The following is a 15,326-nucleotide window of genomic DNA, read 5'->3' on the forward strand; positions in this document are numbered from 1 at the left end:
TTCAGGAAGAATACTATAAGAATTCAAATAATGTGTAGATGTTTCCCTACAGTAATTCTACTGTTCTGCCTACAGATTTTCTCTACGATTCCTGTAGGAGTATGTGTATTTTACTAGGTTTAGCAGTGAATTATTTAAGAGACCCCATAATGAGTTTCTCGGTTAATTTCTCCAAATATGCACCCCTATTCGTTCAAATATGTAATAGTACAATACATTTGTCTAATTCTAACTTTTAGCATAGATTAGAGCAAATTCCGATTATGAATGGTTATATTAGTTCATTCTTGAAACGTCTCCCGAAAACGCTGTCGTGGTCAAGTACTTTCGTTTGACATTTTTGTTCCTAACTGTAAGACCAAAATGGTTCACAATAGGGGTCGCAGTACCGACCACTTTTGGTAAGTACCGGTATTTCGGTACTGGAGCTTACAGTACGGGTAGTACCGGTAAAATACCGGTACTGTGAAATTTTTCAATTTTTTTTTTGTTCAATTTTTTTTTGAAATGAAGAGTAATCTATTTTACAGAGAAAATCTACAATTTACCATGCATTTGTGAATTCCGGTTTTCAGGGATATCATGAAAGCTATCCAGAAAATAATAAACCAAACAAAAATATAGATAGATAAAAAGGATAAAAAGAATTAGTTGTATGAAACTAATGTTGGAGCTATTATTGATCAGGCAGTATCTTGGTCAGTCTAAAATTAAACAGGAACAAATAAAATTAAACATTAAGCTGCAAGGTGAAGGCAGAAGAAGATTTAATTATTTTTTTCTTGATGATGCTATCAACGGATTCTAAAAACTGATGAAATAACAAGAAACCCTAATCTTATAAATTTTATTCTAAGCGAGTAAATCGATTTCCAAAATTCAATGTTCATTAAACCAACCATTGCAGTAATATTCTGGATTCGCAGAAAGGAACCAATATGAAATGTTTGTACTTGGTTTTAAATGTTTTCGTTTAACATTTCCATTGCATGTTGGCTATACTAATGATCGGATTTCAGTACTTAAGAAGAGATTTCACGGTACCGAAAGTACCGGTACAAAGCTTCAGTCAGTACCGGTATTTCGGTACCAAAAATTGATCGGTAATACCGGTATTTTCGGTACCGGTACTACCGGTACTACATCACTAGTTCACAACGCGGTGGACTGAATTTAGTTTAAAACGATCACTGATTTTTCGGTTTTATAAGGATAAGTGCCATTTCAACACACGAACACTAGCGTGAATTTTTCCATACACAAAAATGCACGCCAATTCAAAGGCTATTCAGAATGCATATGCAAATATTACCCAATTGATTTGGGTAAAACGGCTAAATAATGATAAAACTAACAACCGCGGTAAGAGTGCACATATTTTCCCCCAAGTTTCACAACTACATTTACAGAAGAGACACGCACACATTTGAACGTGATTACCACTATTGCGAATTCTAGGTTTGAACTAGGTGATAAATGCACCCACGAACTTTTAATGTCCATTATATACGGGCTAGTACACGCGATCGACACGTTGGAGGTTCGATAGATAAGTGACATTTCAATACACGAACACTAGCGCGAAATTTTCCTCACACAAAAATGCACGCCAATCAAAGGCTATTCAAATTGCATATGAAAATATTACCCAGTCAAATTGGGTAAAACGGGTAAATAATTATAAAACTAACGTCCGGGGTAAGAGTGCGAATGTTTTCCTCACAGTTTCACAACTACATCTAAAAAAAAGGCATGTGATTACCACTATAGACGAAAAGGTGTCAAAGACTGCTTCAGACAATGACACAATTGGATGTGCAGTCACTCACGAATTGCGTCGCCGGTCGAGCACTCTCCATCGCCATACGAATAGGTAACAAATGAATTAGATGCCGTGTTCATCCGAAGCTGACGAAAAGCACACAAACAAAATGACAACCCGTACGCTCACCCACTGAAGATGCCCAATAGTCCTAAGCAGCTATGCATCTCATTGGTGCTTTGTGTGTGTGGAGTGGGTCGTCAATCAAGCACAAGCGTTTTCAGAATTTTATAAAACGACCTTTTTATATTTTTACAAATCGACACTGATTCTTCATTCGGGCCAAACTGACATTTTCGATTTCTCTTCATCGATCCTCTCTTTGTGTTATCACAGAATGATGCTGGGTCATTAGGCCGAAGGTCATTAGGCCGAAGGTCATTAGGCCGAATGGTCATTAGGCCGAATGGTCACTAGGCCGCATGGTCATTAGGCCGAATGGTCATCAGGACGAATGGTCATCAGAACGAATTGAAAGTCAGCCGTTATGAACCTGTAAAGGAATCTGTTGTTTTTACCTTTTCCAAAAATGTTTGCCAAAAACTAGTTTAACAATGAAACTAGAAAGAATAGCCTATGTTTTAAAGAAGGAAAAAATTATGAGTTGAATATCAGCAGTTTCAGCGCCAAAAACTATTTTAGCAATGATACTAGAAAGAACAGCCTATGTTCGAAAGAAGGAAAAATTCATGAGTAAAATATCAGTAGATTCAGCATCAATGAAGTATCTTCGCGCCTGTCACACGATATACACATGCAAAATGGTCATTTGCAGAGGAAGCTCTCAGTTAATAACTGTGGAAGCTGAGAAGCAGGCTTTGTCTTAGTGGGGGCGTAACGGCAAGAAGAAGACCCAATGACCATTCGGCCTGATGACCATTCGGCCTAATGACCATTCAGCCCAATGACCTTTCGGCCTAATGACCGTTCGGCCTAATGACCTTCGGCCGAATGGCCTTCGGCCTAATGACCTTCGGCCGAATGGCCTTCGGCCTAATGACCTTCGGCCGAATGGCCTTCGGCCTAATGACCTTCGGCCGAATGGCCTGACACCTCACAGAATGTGTGTTGAGTTTTCCCAATATATTTTGATTGAAATGCGAAGGAGATGACTATATCCTGCTATAGAAACAAAAAGAATAATGATTTTGTTTGTTTTTCGATCAAACAAGAGACGAACGAAAGAGAGAGTCGATGAAGAGAAATCGATCAAGTCAGTTAGGCCCTTATGAAAAATCATTGTCGAAATCTTGTACTTGATAAAATCTATAAAATGTTGTCTTCAGTAATGGCACAATCCTACTGATGATTTGGAGCTCAATCAAAGCGAATTATTTTACTTGAAGTTATTTGGTTGGCAGGTTTCATCCATATTTAAGTTTGTCCAGCTACGCTGTCGAACGTGGCTTGTCCTTGTGATTTTACTTTATTGAAGATGGAAATGTGAATTTAATTCACATGATGCCTTTCTTATGATATTGAGTTAATAACTTCACTAGCTTTACAGGTTTCCTGAGGGATCTTAAAAAATGGCAAAAATGTTCATTTTTAGGTAGTTATTGTTAATAACTCAGAAACTAAAAGAAATTTTTTTCGGCTGCGCCGTTATTTTGCCACTACCGACTGAAATTGAATAATATGCTCTCATTATACATTGATGTTTATGAAATGTAAATGTCACATAATAAGAAAAGGCATCGGTAATCGTCAAAAACCCGCCCCAGAGCAAATTTCTGGCTACGCCACTGAAGCATATGTTTTTTCATATTATTCATTGAATTTTCACTAAAAAATAACATCCCAAGTAACAATTTTGATTTTATCGAAGTTTTTTAGCGATTCAAAAACCCTAGCCATAAAACCATTGATGCCGACTTGAAAATACGCTCGAGCTCCTTTATGCCTCAAAAAGTCCACGATCTGGCTAGTTGGCCCAGCCTTATTATGATCTACAGGACTTCGTATGCAAACCGGCTTAGGATTTCGGGTTGTATCATAGTTTTATCAACCTTGTAAATAAAACCATATTCTGACTTGTCAAATATTTGTTTTGATTATTTTTCACTATCAATGTTCGATCGTCAGAATAGATTATGCTTGGTTGTTTATCCAGCCATGAATTGGAAAGATGCCGATCTGGAATTGAGATTTGATTTCCTATTTAATATGTGTTAGGAGACATGCCACGGGAAATTTGTGGTGAATGTGACTGCGATAATGACAAAAAATAAGTGCGCCACACAAACTGTACATTAATAGGAAGTTAAATGCATTTAATTTACTCGGTGGAATTGTTCGTGAAGAAGGTTTTTTCAACATAACGGAGTTCCAAAAACATTATGTAATTTTTCTGAAAATAATATGACGAAAACGTGTTGAATCGTTAAGTTTGATCATAAGCGCTATACGTGAAATCATAAAATTGAGTAATGATTTTTCTGTATTTACATAAATTATCTCGGCTAGGCGACATATTTTTCTGATAAAACTCTGTGTTCCTGATGATTTCTCCAATAGGGCTAACCCTCCTAAGGTGGTCATAACTGAGCTTATGATAGAACTAACGGTTTTATCACAGCATTTATTGGTCTATGATACAGCCACGAAATCTTTTGTTGGTTTTAAGCGTTGCCTCACAGTTTTGTTTATTTGTTTACAAAAAGAAATCTCTCCGACAACAACCGCAAATGCAAGTTTTATTGAAATGGCATATCATTAGTGATAAAACCAATTCATGACCACTTGCAAGTCTTTAAATGACGATGTTTATAGCAGAAGTTATATGATAGTTTTATGGAATGCCAAAGGTGCAAAGTAAAAAACTACCACATAAAACTTATATAGAACAACTTGCTTTTTCACATGCTCATATAAAACCAGGATAAAACATGAACAGTGAATCAAAATTCAACCATCGCGCAACAATAATGACAATGTCGCAACCTGTATTTGTTGCGACAAAACAACCCATGCGACATAAGTTTGTCCCAACTTGAAAATAATGGGATTAACATCGGATACCACGAGTTTAGAGATTTTTAAGCCTTACATTGCGATTTTCGAACGGTAACTTCGAGTCGGTAAACACTGCATCTCTGGTGAAGCTCTATCATCAAACAGTTTCGACTTTTGGTTAGTAATAATTGATTATTCACGAGTTGAAAAGTACGCAACAAATTCAGCTTCCGTTTTGTCTGCAACAAAAAATTTCGAGATCATGTCATTATCTGTCACCAGTAGGGATAAAGACTAATCGTCGCACCTTCTTTGTTGCTTGTTTTGTGCCTCTTTTGTCTGACAATTCTCTTCACTGAACATGAATAAATCTTCAAGGCATGCTGATTGTTACTTGGGATTAAACGAACTCATCAATTTATTTATGAGTAACTCTCGATTAGACTGATCCACTATTTACATCTTGTCTTTAAATATGTTTTAAGTAGCGATTTTCAGAAAGACCTTGCCATTAAAGTAAGGAAAATGCAATTTGATAATCAAATTGATGAATAATTGGTCGGCGTTAGGTCAGAGTGGCCTACGCGGTTTTTTGGATAGGTACACAGATAAAAATAATGAGATTTACACGTCATGTAAACTTCATTTTAATCGTGTAAACTTAGTGTTATGATGGTTTACATGATATATCATGTAAATTTGTGTTATATGTCATGTAAACACTCAGAGTCAGGCGAAATTACATGACATATAATGGAAGTTTACATGATATTTTATGACTTTTACATGATATGTCATGTAAACTTCTGTGATATCCCACGCTCCAAACATGTGCATCATATGTCACAGAATTTTACACTCTTTTTTCGATCTGTGTAAAGATATGCGAAGGAATTCGAAAACTGTGAACTTTTCGTTATTATTTTGAAGCATATGCTTCGTTACATAAAGGAACTATAGTATTTCGAACAAAAATGCACTACATTTGACATCCCAAGTGCTTGCAGGGTATTTTCCCGAAATCATTGAAAAATAGATGTTCCGGTCTGACTTAACGCCTACCAATTAAAGTTACAACCACTTTCGTGGATCCCTCGATTTTGGTCAATTCTTAGCACATTTAAGGACAGACTTGTTAGAATCCCAATATGGCCACCACAATGGCCGCCTATGACACCTACTCACGATTTTGAGGGCACAAATCTCTTCGTAAACAAAACCAGCGCACCTGAGCTTCTTATTTTAAGCTTATTACAAGTGAGACAGAATAATAAAATGCATTGTTGCTTAAAGCTTGCTTCTTGAGATTTCGTCGTTTGAAGTTTTGATGCATTGTTGAAGCGGGATCTCAAGACGTTTGTCCTTAAACCGTTGTAATACAAAAGTTTTTCCAGAAACCACCTCAAAACGAATTATTGTTGAAAAGAGGAAATAAGAGGTAGTTTTTGCAGTGATATAAAGTTGGGTCCGCCATATTGATTTCAGCCGCCATCATGAATTTGTACACCAACAACTTTTTTGCACCATATTTGCAACCATCAATTGCCATTTTTTTTAAATAACATATCAAAAAATTGGAGGTGTTTCCTTTCCTTTTATCACTGCAAAAACTAGCTCTATATTTCCTATTTTCAACAACATTTTGTTTTAAGGTGGTTTCTGCAGAAGCTTTTGAGTTATGACGGTTTAAATGTGCCAACAAACTCCTTACTTTTTTGAGACTGACTTTCAGAAACCGCCACCTAAAACATTTTTAAAGACAAGGTGTAAATAGTGGATCGGTCCCAGGGAGAGTTACTCATATCTATCTATCTCTCTGGAGCTGATTGTAAACAACTAACCATGCATTAGTTACACAACAAAATGTGCGCATAACGAAAGACTTTACGAATCTTCTGATACGGAACGAATAGGCATGCACCACCAATTTAATTACTTTGAGACTCTTGGGATTCACGCCGGCGAACGAAGCACAAAGACGAAAAACAAACTGCTCCGTTTTCCAAAAGCTGATTCGTTTATCACGGGCGGATCATGGGCGGGTCATGATTGCCAGCTAAAACTAAAAATACCTAGATCATCAATGAAAACGTGATTTACGACTGGTCCATGGTTTAGGGGAAAGACGTCTTCTGTCAAAATGCAACACATAGGATGCGTTACAGCAATATATAGATCATGGTATCATGATCGTTGCTCATTAGCGTATTTCCATAACATGAAAACACGCGAAGGGTAGAATGCGCTAATTCCCGTCATATCAGATGGAAAACAGCTAATAATTAAAGATATTCCAACTTTGCTTTGTCAATGACTCATTAGATGAAAGCAAAAATATGTACAGATTATCAATAATCAGCCCCCATATCACTGAAAACTGAATAATTACGCAAAATTTCACGTTTCAATGTCACTTGACTTATGACTTTTTTTTTCTCGTTTTCCGTGTGACGACAACACACCAAGGCAACAGCTAGCCGAACTGTTCTTCATCACCGTTCAATTTTTCCTTCTTCAAATTCACTTATTGAACTGACCGATATTTCACACCACACAAAAGTTGGATTTCAATGCTTCAAAGTTGGATTTCAATGCTGCAGAATACAGCAAAGCTGTTCAAATGTTAAAATAAATATCCTTTTCCGGTCGGTACATTGTAAACAAACAAGTTGTCTCTGTCCTTGGGAAGATGCAGGCGAATGTGTGCGTGTATTTTCTGCATATTTTACAACCACAGAGAAGAATTTCTTCGTTGCACTGTGATGGCATTTTATCATCTGGTGGGAAAAATATTAACCGAAATATTTTGGTTGTTATTCTAAAGCTACATCTTTCTCAATTTAAATGCTTTCTGTTCAGTAGTATTTTGAACACATGATTTGATTTGAATTGCGCAGAATTTGACCGACTTTTTGAATGTACAACTACGGTCAACTCATAATTTTTGACCATCCTATGCTTCATAGGGTCACTTAGAAGGTGTGACGGGAATTAAATTCATGTTGTTCCCGAATAAGACGTGGACTAGATGAAAATGGAATACGAGAAACAATTATTCAAACTATTATTTTAAGGAAATGGTAGTTGTTTTACAATATGTTTTACATGATATGGAAGCTAATTTATGAATTAGTCATTGAAACCAAACTGGCCATGAGGCATTGTGTGAGGTACAAGAACAAGCTCGATCACTATTGGTCCGGTGCTTAGTATGACGGGAAATAGATAAACACCCTTTTAGCCTGTGCACCAGTTTGTGCTATCTTCCTCACTCCTTCGTAAAACGGGGACCTCAGTAAACGTCAAATTTCCTGTGGGAGAGAGCAAGACAGCATCGAAGGCTGCACAAGTGTACAGGCTAATATCGTGTGGTCATGTTTCATGACTTTTTTCATGATTTGGAGAACGATTTTTTTCTAGCGTAAATGACCGTTTCCTTTTCATTCATGCCAACACAACCGCTTTGACTATATGTATTTGCTCTCCATTCATATTTCCCCATTTAGCATTATCGGTAGATTTTTCTACGCAAGCAAAATTTCAATTTCTTATCCAAACGCATTTATCCATTCAAGGCCCATGACTCATTACTTGCGAATGGTTACTTATCACCTCTTCCCATATTTATGGCTTAAACTTGAAACAAGCACAATAATAAAAAGAAATGTTTTCGATCACAAATCTTCTGTTCTGTTTCTAATCACAAAATCACTTTCATTTTAAATCCTCCCAAACCACAGTTGACCTAATCGCTATGAGGTCAGAGGGAATTATATCCTATTACGGCAATCGAGAAGGTGGCGATAACCTCCCTTTCCAGAAAAAAATATTCACAACAATGGGTTTCCCCAAAAAACAAACAACGCCTAAGAATGGGCCCAGTCCTCTGACGAAAGCGCCTATTATCGGTAAATCGATTGGACATTTGTTGTGCTGTTGTTATCGTGCGAGCGGGCGATGGCGTCGAATGTGCTTATCAACGCGAGAACGATATGGAGCCGCTTATCGCGTATAGCAGTTTGAAAAATTGAAAATCAATCCAAGTAATGCCCGATCGGCGCTTAATCCCCCCGAAAAGAGGGTAGAAAACGTGGAGCGTTTTGTGGTGCGAAATTTAATTTTTGTTTTTGAAATCGGGCGTCCGTAATTAATTCTGTTCAAATCTCTCTTGAGGCCTCATCGGGATTTGAATGAGCGTAGCCGCACAAGTATGGATAAACTGTTTTGACAATAAGCGTGATGACGTTCTTCATTCGGTGATACAGGTTATCGTTTTCGCTCGTGCAGCTCACGCGCGAATCCATCACAATAAATATTTCAGCTTGATTTAATTTTAAGAATCAATACGCAATCAGGGTGTGTGGCTTATGGTTTTTCAGAACGGTGCTTTGTGGAAGCGAAAGTTGTTCGATATCAGTCACTTTCGCGATTACGGTGACAGACGGCAATGACGGTGATGATCGTAATGATGCTGGCCCGTTCGCTAATGAACAAAATTGCCACTGATAAGCAGGTGTGTCTTTAAACCACTTTGCATCGACAGCGCTTTTGCTGTTTGATTTTGTATTGACAATCGTCGCCCGGTCGCTGTTGGTTGATACGTGGTGCGTATCGGCTTTAATAGATGCGCGATGCATGTGCTCGTGGGAGCGAGCGAACGAAGAGGAATAATTGAATTTAATCAATTTTCCCTGTTGGTTGTTGGTGGAACTCTCATTCAATATGCATGTTTGCATCCATTTCCCATCAGGCTGTTGTCATTGGGAAACATATGGAATGAGAACAGAGCAGGGTCTCTGATAACGGGCAGCAGTAGTTTTACCAAGTGGGCCTTCCAATTCCGGATAGGTTTGGTTAAATGCGATTTCGATTGTGTTGCATTAATTGATTGTTGACGATAAGGATAATTGCAAACTATCGCTCCGATTGATGAGGTACATACGCATCGTTCCGGGATTGCAATTAGTAGGTAACGGTGTTTCAATTTCGTATTAAACGAGGTGGAATAACGCACATTATGGTTTGATTGCAGGTGGAACAATCAGATATCAGGCATCAGTACAAATGCGAAAGGTGTAGCCAGCGTAACAGACCTTGCCAAAAGGAATGCACAGCTAGTATACTTATTCTTAGAAATATTAGAACTTTTATTCCCATAGTACACCACATTTAAATCTCTTCAGCGCTCTTCTTCTTCTCACACTTCTTCAACATTTGGGTTAATACAGGATGTTTCCTTTCTTTATGGTAAGGCTACCGCCTTGTTATTGGTTGGGACGCACTCTGCTGCTCCTTTTTCCTGCATTGCTTATCACTTTAGCCATACCAATGTCTTGGTCCTAGAATAACGGAAGAAGGCGGACACTCTGATGTTGTTGTGACAAAAAGCCACTACAATCACCGCCCCCATCACACCCGCTATAGGATGGGTGTTATTGTATGTTGGGGTTGATGCATCTGCGGTAACGATACTTTGCTGCATAGCATCCCCTAGGCTTTCGAACTCACAGAGCTCTGTTTGTGCATTTTTGTCGAGAGGGCACTTGTGTATGTCAATGACATTCATAATAGTGTGATCGGTTCAGGGACTTTTCTCTCTATCCTTAAGATGATGTAAATTTATTTATTTATTGTCGTCAATCAAACGTAGACCAATTTCAATACATTTCATGCTTAATATCTATTTATACATATTTTATATTTATAATTGTTATTAGCTCAGTTTTTTATCATTAAAGGCCACATCTTTCTGCTATTTTATTTAGCTTCTACGATTTCGAATGTTTTGAAAATGTTTCTTCAACTGCGTTCTAGTCATATTTAGGTCAATCATTTCACAATGCCGATTATAAGTGTACATCATTTGATTTAATGGTCCATATTTTGCATAATCAGCATGATGACGTTCCGCTGTAAACAAATTTCTCTCACGTAGATGCCGGCTGGGAGCATAAAAATTCAATTTGGACAATAATTCAGGTGAATCAATACGCTGTGAGACAATATCAGTAACAAACGAAACCATAGCGTATTCACGTCGTTCTTTCAATGTCTGAATGTTGATCAGCAAACAACGTGCTTCGTATGAAGGCAGAGGGAATACTGTCCATCCTAACTTACGTAGTGCGTACAATAGAAACTGCTTCTGAATTGACTCTATGCGTTCTTCATGTTTTTTCATGTAAGGAGACCAAACAACGCTGCAATACTCTAATATTGATCTCACATACGCAATGTATAATGTTTTTATAGTGTATGGATCCTGAAAGTTATAACCAAAACGTTTTATAAACGATAACATATTATATGCTCTATGGATAATTGTATTATAATGTTCTACAAACGTTAATTTTGTGTCTAAAATTATACCCAAATCTCTTATTTTTTCACATTTTTCAACAATTTGATTGCCTAGCTTTATTGAGACATCTGATGGACATCGTTTTCTACTGTACGTTATATGATTGCACTTTTTTACATTTAATTCCAATAAACTTTTAGAGCACCATACATGGAAAATTTGAATTTCATTCTTAAGTACATCGGCGTCATGTTTATTTCTAATTTCTAGGAACAGCTTCATGTCATCAGCATATATAAGAACATTTAGTTTTTTTAGTACAAAAGAGATATCGTTAACGTATAAAATAAAAAGAAGAGGCCCCAAATGTGAACCTTGGGGAACTCCAGATGTGACCTTAATTGGTTTTGATTTTTTCTCATTGAATCGCACTATTTGTTGACGATCAGTTAGATAAGACTTGATCCAGCTGAGGAGCCCCGTTGCAATTCCTATCTTTTCAAGCTTGTAAATCAACATAGGAATGTCCAGTCTATCGAATGCTTTGCTGAAGTCAGTGTAGAGAGCTTCCACATGATTACCGTTTTCCATTGCATTCAAAGAGTAATTGACAAACTCAAGCAGGTTAGTGGCTGTTGAACGGCCTTTGAAGAAGCCATGTTGAGAATTAGTTATTCTATTTTTAATCTGAGCGAAAACATTTCTGTTGATGATTGATTCAAAAAGTTTTGGTATGCATGAAATAATAGCAATTCCACGATAATTTCGAACATCACATTTTTTACCAGACTTATAAATGGGTATTAGGAAAGATTTTTTCCATTCCATCGGGAATTTTCCAGATTCCAGCGACATGTTAAATAACCAAAATAATGGAGTTGTAAGTTCAACTGCTAATGGTTTTAAGAAAGATGGAGGAATTCCGTCTGGTCCAGAACCTTTTGTGATATCTAGGTCATTGATTCTAGCCAAAATGTCTTTGACATTAATGTGACTGACACTGACATCGTTTGGAAAATCAGGAAAATAAGAAAAGTATTCAAAATCACGATCATTATCTGAAAAATTTGTGTAAGTTTCTTGGAAGAATGATGCAAAAAGATTGCAAATTTCTTCTGAATTATGTCCTTCTTTTTCGTCTAACGTCATTTTGGACGGGAAACTGGCTGACTTTAACTTGGATTTAACATAATTGAAAAAGTTCTTTGGACATGACTTAATTTCACTTTCAGTTTTTACATTATAATCAGAAAGAGCAGAAGACATTGCTGTGTTAAGTTGATTGCAAATGTTTAAATACTTCATCAAATTTTCTTGATTTTCGTATTTTCTATATGTTTTATGAGCCTTCTGCTTTCGATTTTTCAAATTCAGAATTTGTTTGTTGAACCAAATTGGATTTTTGGAATTGTAATTCCGTCGCTTTTTCGTAAGTGGAACTTCTTCTTGAATAATACCCGATAATATTTCGTAAAAAATTCCCACAGCGCAATCAATACTTTGTTGACTCCTTAAAATAGATTGCCAGTTTGTCCTATTTAATTTAGCCTTAATATTGTCAAATTTTGCTTTGTTGAAATCCAATACATTTTCATATTCACATTCGATGGGAATGCTATTATTATGTACAAATACAGAATACTCAATTGCCGTATGAAATACTTCGTTTTTCCATAGAGGTGCAAGAGATTCAATTACACAGAAATCTTCGTGTGTGTTCGTCAGTAAAAAATCTAAGAAATTGTTTTGTTCGTTTTTCACGTGATTTATTTGATTAAGACCTAGAAAGGCAATTTTCTCAAAAATAAATTGTAATGTATCATTGTCACCAATAACTGGCAATAAAATACTCTCATTTTCTTCATCAGGAATAAAGTCTGCCTCACGCTGATTAAAGTCACCATATATGTGTATTTTATATTCAGGAGGAAGCCGAGATACAATTTCATCGGCTGTTTGAAAGAACTTTTCATAAGTTGATTTGCATGCTTGATCAGGTGGGAAATAAACTGAGGCGAAAATGTGAGTTTCACCATCAATATTAGTTTTGACCCACACGTGTTCAAACTCTTTAAATTTTGGTGAAATTATATGTTCCGAATTATACTTAGTTAAGATTGCAATGAGTACTCCTCCTCCAGATTGTCTTTGACTTAATACTAGATCACGGTCGTCTCTAAACACGTTATAATCGCTACCAAAAGCTTCCTCGTTTTTGACACTGTCACTCCAGCTAGTTTCAGTGCCCAGTATAACTGAATAATTTGAACTCAATATATTTTTATGGATTGCATTCAACTTTGATGCGCTACTCATACGATTAAAGTTCTGGCAATAGATAACTATTTCAGTAGCAGGTGAGTTCTTAGTAAACGATGGTAGCTTGTCAATTTCAGAAATTACATGATCATCATTATTATTATTATTTATTATTGGTAATTGTTCATTAACAGTTAAAATACCATCAATATTCATTTCACTATCGTCATTATGTAAATTAGTAACAATACATCTGGTACATGTAAATATACTATTGTTACCTTCAACTAGGGAATGCGTTAAATCTAGTGAAAACACTGACAGCAGCAGGGTCTGTTCACTCGTGGTTCTGGATGATCGTCGGTGGTGCGGATACCGTTAACAGCAGCATTTGAAGAACATCCAGGGAACATTAGATGAGGTTGTCTATCACTCGCTAGCTGAGAATGTCCATTATAAACTCCGTTGGGATTAAGAATTTCTCCTCTCTGGAACTGTATAGGTCGATGAGCTATATCTGCCGTTGTGCGTTGCCGTGGGGGTTTTGAAAATTTCTCCTTAGCTGCAGCCAATAGTACTCTGTCTGAAGGGAGATCGTTGGCCGCCTTGCGTGGAGTATCCCGGTTGCCGTAGTTTGCGTTGAAATTTTTGGTGGTGGTGTTGTTATTAAGATTGTTACGAACATTACTGTATTGCTGCTGTCTTTTATTTTTTCGTCGTCGCCTAATAGCTTTATCTTTGGTTTTTTGTTGTTCTGCGCGACGCAGCTGACGAGTGTCATATTCTGTCCAGTCAGAGCGCCAGACATTCTTTGACCCAAGGCTGCGCCAGCCAGATTTTTCAAGCGTACAGTGGGATTCCTTTTCGGTTAACTCCTGTAGCAAGTTTGGTGGCGATTCTGCTTGTATAGGATGTGTATCAACGATTTTGGCTTCTAATGTACTCACGACAGTCGTCAAAGATTTAATTTCGCTTAAAATTTCCTCACTAAAAGAACTGGTAACTGATTGCAAGTCAGACAAAGCATCGTGTGGGTGACTAGCGTTGTGGTCACTGCAATGCGCAGCCATATCAATGGTGAGACTGCTCAGCATTTGCACTTCGCTACAAATTTTCTTCATCTCCCCAGACAAATCTTTAGTCAAGTCCTCCACGTAATCATTGATATGTTGCTTCGTGGATTTCATGGAGATGTTCAGCAGCCCGGTCAAATGATTTTTTATGGAGGCCAATTCGTCAGCCGATTTATCCGTACTTTGTACTGTATGGATGTTTTCAATTTTGCGCGATAATGCCGATACAGCATTCGTTAGGCTGGACGTCGTACTTTCATTTATGCTAGCAGCTGTTTCTTTGAGCTGTAGCTCAATATTATCAAACAGTTCGCCAACCGCACTTAATCTCTTCAAATCAGCAGCTACCCTGAGATTTGCGTCAGCTTGTGCACTGATTGTTTCAATTAACTTCTGCTGTTGGTGTAGCACCTTGCGGGTGTCAATGCCAGTTTTCAAATTATGCTGGCAGTCGGCGCACAAGGGAACCATATACGACGTGATAAAGTTCTCCTGGTGTCGTTGCACCCCGATACACGCCGCGTGATAGCATTTAAAGCATTTAAATGCCTCTTAATCCGGCTCTCCGGAATGTGCAACTTTGGAGGAGTCGAACGCCACTTGCTTGTCGAGTTGCTATTCTAAAGTATAGACTAGCTTCATCCTACTTGTATGTTGGCGATTTATGTCTATAATATTATAAATATGCTGACACATCAGCATGGTGTAAAAGCATGTAAGATTGTAGGATGTTCCAAATTGATCACAGTAGATTTTTTTTACTAATGTTCTTCGAATAGAAATTTGTCGTATATTTTAAAAAGGCACTGCATACACTATTCCTCAATTTGGTTTTGTTTGATAAACCATGTTTCACAATTTCACAGTTAATATTGATTCATCTTTTGGACTGTACAATGTACCATCAGGACATGCT

General features: G+C 37.3%; 1 protein-coding gene across 3 annotated transcripts in view; it reads left to right on the forward strand.

The window, feature by feature from the left end:
* LOC109402501 (very long-chain-fatty-acid--CoA ligase bubblegum) overlaps window positions 1-15,326 on the forward strand; it is a 141,956-nt gene that overhangs the window by 44,545 nt on the left and 82,085 nt on the right. The gene's annotated exons all lie outside the window — the stretch shown is intronic.

The sequence above is a fragment of the Aedes albopictus genome, chromosome 2 (assembly GCF_035046485.1).
Source record: "Aedes albopictus strain Foshan chromosome 2, AalbF5, whole genome shotgun sequence".
NCBI lineage: Eukaryota > Metazoa > Arthropoda > Insecta > Diptera > Culicidae > Aedes > Aedes albopictus.